Source organism: Sarcophilus harrisii, chromosome 2 (assembly GCF_902635505.1).
Source record: "Sarcophilus harrisii chromosome 2, mSarHar1.11, whole genome shotgun sequence".
Taxonomy (NCBI): domain Eukaryota; kingdom Metazoa; phylum Chordata; class Mammalia; order Dasyuromorphia; family Dasyuridae; genus Sarcophilus; species Sarcophilus harrisii.
Genome location: NC_045427.1, coordinates 602,782,415 through 602,792,430, shown reverse-complemented (window position 1 = coordinate 602,792,430; position 10,016 = coordinate 602,782,415). Strand labels below are relative to the sequence as shown.

Here is a 10,016-nt window from a genome sequence, read left to right as displayed (position 1 = left end):
AATTTGAGTCAGTTCTCTATATATTTTAGAAATGATGTCTTTATCAGAACCCTTAAATGTAAAAAAAACAAGTTTTCCCAATTTATTGATTCCCTTCTGATCTTGTCTGCATTAGTTTTGTTTGTATAAAAACTTTTCAATTTAATATAATCAAAATTATCTATTTGGTGTTCAATAATGAGTCCTAGTTCTTCTTTGGTCACAAATTTCTTCCTTCTCCATAAATCTGAATGGTAAACCATCCTATGTTTTTCTAGTCTGGACCTTATTTTGGTATGTAGTGTTAAGTGTGGGTCAATGCCTAGTTTCTGCCATACTAGTTTCCAATTTTCCTAGCAGTTTTTGTCAAATAGTGAGTTCTTATCCCAAAAGCTGGGGTCTTTGGGTTTGTCAAACATTAGATTGCTATAGTAATTAACTATTTTGTCCTGTAAACATAACCTATTCCACTGATTCACTACTCTATTTCTTAGCCAGTATTAAATGGTTTTGATGACCACTGCTTCATAATATAATTTTATATCTGGCACTGCTAGGCCATCTTCATTGGCAATTTTTTTTTTCATTAATTCCCTTGAAATTCTTGACCTTTTGTTCTTCCAGATGAACTTTGTTATTATTTTTTCTAGATCTGTAATATCTATCATTTCTTGAGAGTTTGATTGGTATGGGACTAAATAAGTAGTATTTCTTTAGTACTGTCATTTTTGTTTTATTTGTTTGGCCTAACCATGAGCACTTGATATATTTTCAATTAATTAGATCTGCCTTTAGGAGAATGTGTTTTGTAGTTGTATTGATATAGTTCCTGACTTTGGCAAGTAGACTCCCAAATATTTTATATTATCAACCATTTATTAGTTGATTCCATTTAAATGGAATTTCTCTTTGTATCTCTTGCTGCTAGATTTTATTGGTAATATATAAAAATGTAGTATCACTGAATTAGTATTCACTTGACTTTTATCAAGAAGATATATTCAATATCAGAGAAGAGTCTTAACTTTGGTTAACATTTGGATTTTCTGCCATGTCTGATAGTCTGTGAAGAACCCTGATGAGATCAATGGAAAAAATTTATGAACACCCTCATCAGTAATGTGCCAAAATAGAACAAGCTTGTAATCTTGGTAATGTTAATGTTAGAGCAGGCACAGACTATCAGACATGGCAGAATCCTTGGTAGGAATGGACTTGGAAACGATATCGGCAATGTTCACTTACTACTGAAGACTTAGGCATCTCATCATCAAGATTGCCTTCTATTTATCTAAATGTAACAATGAAGCAAATATTGGCATTTAGTAGCCTATGCCACTCACTGCAAGGAAAACAGAAAGAATGTGAGAGTGATGAACACGATGTGGTGCAGAATGCTGGAGTGATCATAGACTTATCCTCTCTGACTTAAATATTTACATTCAACAAAAGCAGCAGCCCCCAAATAAGATAATACCAGAAGACATATTTGTCAACAGACACATGACTTGTTGCTAACTGGAGGGAAAGCTGAGCCAGCACATATTTAGTAACAGTGAAGAAGAAATGGAGTGAACAGCTTTCAGAGATTTGGTGTGGAGCACTGAATTTACTCATCTGGGACACAGAGCACTAACAAACATCAAGACTGGTTTGACAAAGAGAGTAGGAAAATTCAGAAGGTACTGAATAAAAATTGTGAACTTCATGGATTTTGCTAGCAAGATAGTTCATATTTCTCTAAAAAGGCAGCATTTCTGTTTATCAAAAGTAAAGTGCAAGTAAAGCATAGAAAGTAGCAGGATTCTTGGCTCAGTAAGAAAGCAGATAAAATTCAGTTTTACACTGATAACAACAATCTGAAGCATTTTTTTAAACAATGCCCTGGTGAACATTTATAGGCCAAAGCCCTTTGGTACATCTCAGTTAATCAGTTTCTCAGTGCTGATAGTCACACTGATCAGATATAAGAGCATGATCCTGAAAAGATGGACTGAAACCTTCCATGATGTTCTCAAGAGACCATCGTCAAGCAATGTTGAAGCCACTGATTATAATATACTTCAGTTTGATATCGATCCTTATGCAGCTGAACTTCCAAATGAAAAAGAGGTTTTGAATGTGATTAAATTCCTCTCATGTGGCAAAATGGGTGGTGCTGATTCTTATCCAGATAATATTTATAAGTTAGAAAGCAAAAAGCTGACTGAAATTTTTCATGTATACAGCAAGAGATTGCCCCTCACTAATTCAATGATATTTTCTGTGTCCATAAAGGTAAAGGAAATAGATTGTCCTGTGACAATTACAGTGGGGTTCTCTCAATCATTGCCAACAAGATTCTTGCCATAGTCCTTAATAGGTTGATACTTCACTGGGAGGATAATAATTTATTTGAGAACTAGTGTGCTTTTAGAAATAACTGAGGAAGAGTAGACATGGCATTTATTAACTGCCAACTCTAGAATATTTGACAGGAGTAGAGCAGAGGTCTGTATACAATGTTCACAAATTGACCAAGGTCTTTTATTGTGTCAGTCATGAGGGCTTGTAGAAGATGATGGCAAACTTTGGTTGCTTGAAAGAATTTATCAATAAAGTATGTCAGTTTCACCATGGCATGCCTGCATGGGTTCTGGGTAATGGATGATAGTTTTGCACTCTCTCAGGCACCATTGGAGTGAAGCAGTTCTTTCTCAGGCTGAATTGTCAAGCATTCAAACGCTACTGCAGACAGTGCAATTCTGATGGACTGCTTGAATGTCAAACATATGTTTTCCTAGAAGACAATTTTATGGAGAGCTCACAAGAAGTGATACAAGAATACTCTCAAGAGCTCTCTGAAGGATTTGGAATTGCTTGTGAGATATGGGAGACACTGGCACCAGACAGTTAAGCATGGTACACCCGCATTAAAGAAGGCACTGTGCTCTATGAGCAGGGCAGAATTTTATTAGCTCAAAAGAAACATGAGATGTGCAAATTTTTGAGATATCTCCACTCTAAATGTTTATGTGAACTGATCATTGAATCGAATCCGTATCAGAGCCTTCTAAGTTTGTACTGGTCTGAGCAGCTACAATTGGACACACTGTGCCTTGACCTTGGTCTAGTGATGTCATTTTGAATCTCTTTAAGCACAAAGGACAACAACCAATCAACAAACCAAGCAATCAAGCAACCAAATTTCCCATATCTTTACCAAAAGGAGAATATTATGATTTATTATTTATTTCTTGGGAGCTATTGGCTATTATAATTATTCAGACTTGGAATTTTTGCTGTTGTTTTCATTTACATTATAGACATCATGTACATTATTCTTCTGGTTGTACTAATTTCTTGGCATGTCAAGCCACGCAAATCTTTGCATGTTCCTTATTTGTAATGTACTGGAGCAATTGGACCTGACATTTCGTTGTTATTAAAAAAAATTTTTTAAGATGAAAGAACTCTGAAAGTGAACATCAATACTTTCTTTTTTTTTGATTCTTACAAATTTTTTTATTTTTTATAAAAGCTTTTTTTATTTTCAAAACACAAGCATAGATAATCTTCAACATTCACAACTGCAAAACCTGGTGTTCCAAATTTTTCCCTCCCTTCCTCCCATCCCCTAGATGGTAAGTAACTCAATATATGTTAAACATGTCCAATTCTTCTATACATATTTCTGAATTATCATGCTGCATAAGAAAAATCAAATCTAAAAGGAAAAAATGAGAAAGAAAACAAAATGAAAGCAAACAATAACAAAAACAGTGAAAATACTATGTTGTGATCCACACTCACTTCCCACAGTCCTCTCTTTGGGTGCAGATGGCTCTCTTTATCACAAAACCATTGGAATTGGCCTGAATGAAGATGAATAATTTCTTTGCAATACACAATCTGAGATTTAAATTTTGGAGCTTTAAGAGATTAAATTTTGAATTACCCAGCCAGTATGTCAGAGGTGGCATGTGAACCTATAGACTTCCTGGTTTTAAAGGTACTAGGTGATGTGGTAGAGTGCTAATCTTGGAATTAAGAATTGACTTAACTTTGAACTCAGAGAAGTTCAAATTCCACCTCAGACACTAAATGTGTGACTCTGAGCAAATTGTACAAACTGTTTCAGTTCTCACATACATAAAATGCTTGATAATAAGTACTAGCACCTACCTCACAGGTTGTTGTGAAGATCAAATAAATAGCGTAAATATAGGGCATTATAAACTTTAAAGCACTATGTAAATGACAATGATCATTCTGAAGCTGGCTGTCTATCCTGCTTATTGAGCAAAATTATATTATTATCTTTCCTAAACTTTAGTTTAGCATGAACAAGGCCACATGATGCAGAGCATCTAAGGTCAGAGGATATTAGTTCGAATTTTAGTTCTGGTGTTTGATTCCTGTGTGACCTTAAGCAAAACACTTACACCCCTTTATTTCAGATTCCCAGTCTGTAAAATGAGAAGGTTAGGTCAAATGACTTCCAATTTCACTTCTGACTATACATCTATGATTCAATGTGTGAATCTTCTATAATGCCAAAACATAGATTTTTTTTTCTCATAACATGACACAAAGTCCTTTCCTTTCTACTAGGGGTAAGTAGGTGATAACAGTGGATAGAATGCTGGGCTTAGAATCAGGAAGATCTGAATTCAAATTCAGCTTGAGACAATTTCATCTGAAAAATGGAAATAATCATGGCCAGTGTTCTTCTGAGGATCAAATGAGACAATACTAGTAAAGAGCTTAACTTATTGTCTGTAACAGTTTTTTTGGTTATTTCTTGACATATCTTTATTTTTTTTTAACTAAATTGAAAGTTCCCCCAATACAGAGACTATCTGATTTTATCTTTATCTATCAGGCCCCTCACAATATTTTGCACATTATAGGTCCTTATTAAATGTTTTCGATTTTACTGAATCTCATTATACAGTGAAAGAATCAGAATCAGAGGCATTTATTAAACACATCCTATGTGGCATATTCTATATGGCACATCCTATGTGCCAGCGATTGTGCTAATTGCTGGGGATCCAAAGCAAGGTAAATAGACCATGCTATCAGGGACTTCACAAGATAATGAGATAAATTATAGTTCTTTTTCAGTCATGTCTAATATTTTGTGATCTTTTCTGGGGTTTTCTTACCAAAGATACTGGAGTAGTTTGCCATTTCATTCTCCAGCCCTTTTTATAGATGAGGAAACTGAGACAAATAGTTTTAAGTTAGATGCATAGTGTCACAGTCACATAGTTATAAGTATCTGAAGTCAAATTTGAATTCAGGAAGATGAATCTTCCTGATTCCAGGTCACCTAACCCCAATGGAGAATAAAAAGAAACTGAAAATGGAAGAATGAAAAGTAATCTTGTTTAGGGTAACGAATAGACTTGTAGCTGGCATGGGAAATGCTCTCAGAAGTTCAGAGTTTAAGTTCATTTCATCTTGCAGAAAGATGAATTTTTAAAGAATGTAAGTTAAGGCAAGCATATGGGTGAGGAATGATAAAATTAATCCATTGGGTACCTAGATGGTGGAATACATGGAAGGAGCTCTCCAATGTTACCCTCCATATTGTCCAACCTGAGGCAGAGAGGGTCCCTGGGGAAGGGTGTGCTAAGGAAAAGTGAATTTCAGAGATGATTTCATCTTGCTGAATGATTTTTGATAGATTTTGAAATTTAGGAAAATAGCCAACTTGGGAAATGAAAAAAGAAGAGGAAAAGGGGGAGCATTAGAAAGATGTGACTATGGGCTCAATTCCAAAGATTGAAAACTATACATTCAATGCTGAAAAGAATCCCAAAGGGATCCTTTGTGGAAGAAAATACCTCTATAAAATCTTCCATCACATTATATCATAGTTTTCCAGTATGCTGTAAAAGGACCAGGCACATCAATTGATGTAGAAATTTGCTTGCCCTTAAAAGTATTCTTAAATATCAGTCCTTTGTTTTTCAAGTTGGTGATCTCTATCAAACCCTAAAACACAGACATGGCAAATATTTACTGTCATCCTTTTGGAAAGCAACTGGTTATGAAGAGGACAATTTTCCAAATAGGATCAGGAGCATTAGGAGGTACCATTAAATTCAGTTAAGTACATGAGGCCTACAATCACTCATCTCAGCTATTTCTTCCTAATTGACTCTATACTTTCGATGAGCCTTACTCTTTGCTGATTAAAAAAAATGACATTGTCTCGAATGCTTTGTTTATTGGAAAGGTATGAGTTTTTACAAGCCACAATTTAGAAGAAAGGGTAGATATATTTATCAAGTCCATAGAATAATATAATTTGAGAATAGTAAGGAAACTTATTCACTATCTAATCTAGTCTATACACAAAAGGAACCTACAATTATGGAGTTTACATGTTGCAGTCTTCTTGAAGACCTTCAAGGAGGTTAGTTGGATCCCAGTGCCTCTCTAATTGGATCATTCCACTTAGGGAAAGTTCTAGTTGTTAGGACATTAATTTTCAATTTACTTCTTTGTAACTCCCATGTGTTTTTTCTAGTTTTGCTTGCTGGGGCTGGAAAAGTTCTCAATCACATTGCAGTCTTTCAAATGCTTGAAGGTAGTTATCATGATTTACCTGAGTCTTCTTTTATTTAGGCTAAACATGCCCAGTTGATCCCTGATGAATGTTGTGTTATAAGAAGATTTGAGGTATAGATATGTTATTTTCTTCATCTCTACCTCCCTCCTCATTACTTCCCTTAACATATTAAATGTTTTATTGTTCCAATTGAGTTTTATTAAGTTTTATTAAGTTCTATGAACTATCTCTTTGATGGTTTGATTGGAATAGCATCAAAAGTTAATTAACTTTGATAATATTGTCATTTTTATTATATTGGGATACTTCAGCCATCATTACTGAACATTTCCCCAGATCTTTAAATTGTACTTTATTTCTTTAAGGGACACTTGTAATTTAATCTATACAAATATTTTGTAGACTTTGGTAAATTGATGCCCAAATATAATATGCACTTTAAATGTTTTTATTGGATATCCCTTTCTATTATTACTTTGTGAATTTTTAAATTATATAGACAAGCTATTGATTTTTAATAGTTTATTTTGTAGAATGCAACTTTGTTGAAGCTATAATTGTCTTAATAGTAACTTTGCTGCTTCTTTTGGATTTTAAAATAAACCACCATGTGTCTTAGTAAATAGGGATGGTTTTATGTTCTTGTTGATGATTTTAATGCCTTTAATTTCCTTCTCTTGTTTTATTGATATTGCTATATATATATAAACACATGTAGACATGTATATATACATATACATAAATATCTATAATTGTATACATATTTTCATATATCTATATATTCATATTCATATATATAAGACTAGACTATGCTCATTTCCACTTGTCCTCTGTTTCTCTGAAAATGAATAATATCTTCCGTATTTCATAAGCCCAAATCTTGCCATATTTGTCTAAATCTATCAATTCATCATTTCTTATACCACAGTAATATTCCAACTTTATACTATCTAGCTATTTTAAGTATTCTAAAACAATATGGATTAATATGACTGACATATAGTATAGTTTCCCTATTTTTATCTTTTGTTTATTTGGGCTTTAAAGTTTCTCTGAGATCATAATTATTACCCCTTATTACCCATGCTTTTTTAGATGATAATTTTGGCTCCTGATCTTTATTTTATATTTGTGTTTATTTTTTATAACAAACATTTCCTGAAAACAAAATATTGTTGAGTCCAAATTTTTAATCTACTATCTGTTTCCATTTGGTGGGTGAATTTATCCAATTCACAGATCAAGGAGAAATAATATAAGAATAGTTAGACTGTACCATCTGGACTAGCTCTTCATAATTGATACATTTGCTGCCCTTATGTCCTACCACTACCACTTGCACTTCTTCTTCTGTCATCTTCTCATGATGAGTGAGTGATGTGTGGTGATAAGGATATATGGGATTTCATCCCCCATGACTGTACTGTTCCATTCCTTATCAAACACCCAAAGTGCCTCTACATTGTGTCTATGTGTGCCTTGGTTTATATGTGCCCATGGTGCTACAGATTGAAGCTTTGGCAGAAGATGTTTCAAATCCAGCACCTTCACATTCATTTAATCACTCTTAGGTTTCCCAAAGACCTTGAACACCTCAGCATTGGTAGGGTTCTGACCCAAGACTCATATCACATTTCCACACTGGCTTTATAAGATTCTTCTATCCCCTGTTTGGTCAAAATCTAGAAAACTTCCTTGAACTTTACTGTCTGATCCTTCATGAAGTTACCATCTTGGCCATGCAGCCTGGTGTTCTTTCTGCTGCACTATGTAATGGCTCCCATCCATTTATTTTCCATTCAGGATTATATTTAACTTTGCCAGGTAAATTATGCTTGGTTGTAGTCTGGCTCTATTGCTGTACACTGAAGGACCATGGATGTTGAAAATGTAATATTCCAAAACTCATGGTCCTTCAATGTAATAGCTGGTAAGTCTTGTGTAATTTTTTATCATTGTTCTTATTGTAATTGTTGTTGCTATTGCTTCCAATATTTTCCCTTTAATCTGGAAGCTTTGAAACTTGGCTATGTTATTCATGTAAGTGTTCTTTTTATGATCTCTTTCAAGTAATGATTGATGGATTTTTTTCTTTGTTCTAGAACTTAGGGCATTTTTTGATAATTTCTTGTAATATTGTATCAAGATTTTTTTAAATCACAATTTTCAGGCAGTTTAATTATTCTTATATTATTTCTCTTTGATCTCTTCTCTGGATCAATACTTTTTCTGATGAAACATTTCACATTCTCTTCTGTTTTTCATTCTTTTGATTTTTAAAAATTATTTCTTTGTGTCTCAGAATGTCATTAGCTTCTCTTCACCCAATTCTAGTTGTTAAAGAATTATTTCTTTAAGTTTTTGGTTCTTTGTTTCAAGTTTGTTGACTTTCTTTTCATAATGTTTTTTGATTTTCTTGGATTGTTCTCGCTTTTTTCTAGTTTTTCCTCAACTTTTCTTATTTGCTTATCAAAGCCCTTTTTTAAGTTCTAAGCAATCTTTTTGTACTTGGGACCATTCACATTTTCTCATAAAAAGGAGTGGCTTCTTGTTCCATTATCTTCCTCTGAATATGAACTCTGATCTTCTCTTTCCCCATGATAATTATGATTGGGTTCTTACTTATTTGGTTGCTCTTTTTCATTCATTTATTTTGTGTTTTATTTTATTTTTAGCAGCTATTGGTGTGCTCAAAGTTATGTCCTGAGGTACCAGGAATTATGTCCCAAACATTGGGTCCTTCTTACTGTTATTTTCTATAGTATGTTTTGGGGCTCAACTTTGGACTTTCCTCTCAATTCCTATATCAAGGTTAGAGTCCTAGTCATGCTGTCTGTCCCACAAATGATTTTACTTCCTGTAGTCTCTCTGGTTGCTGTAAACCAGTTGTCCTTTTTTCCCCTAGGGCTGAAACTAGGAACTCTGCTTATCTGAAGGTGCCCATGGCTAGCAGGGTTCCCATCCCTTTGTTACTGTACTTACCAGGTGTGGATTATTTCCTTTTTTCCCTTCAGCAGGCAGCTGAGACCAGAACATGTCTGGTTGGCAGACCTGTGATTGGCATCTCTCCAACAAGGAAAGGTTCTTCAAACTCCTGCTCAGAATTCAGATACCCACACTGTAAGCCTGAGGCTGCCACTCAACCCAGCTGTCCCCAGGGCCTGTTTTTTGTGGATTCTGCAAAGTGAGTCTGAAGGTGTTTTTTCTATCTCTCCAGCTGAAGATCTTCCCTGGAAGTTACCTCTTTCCAATGGTCTTCTTAGGTTATTTTAGAAGAACTGTCTTAACTTGACTTTTGTCTATTTTTGCTGTTTTATATTGTCTCTGAAGCAATGTTCTGTGTTTTTCTGTGGAGGAAATTTGGAAAGATAAAGGTTTTCTGACCTGTGCTGCCATCTTTCCAGAAACTTCTCTAAATTTGTTTTTGCTTTATTTACTTCCAAGGTATGATCATGAATGTGTCAACTTATCC

At 34.3% G+C, this 10,016-nt stretch overlaps 1 pseudogene; it reads right to left on the bottom strand.

Annotated features, from left to right (window-relative positions):
* Positions 1-7,784: 7,784 nt before the first annotated feature.
* On the bottom strand, positions 7,785-9,580 carry LOC111718566 (annotated as a pseudogene).
* Positions 9,581-10,016: the final 436 nt, after the last annotated feature.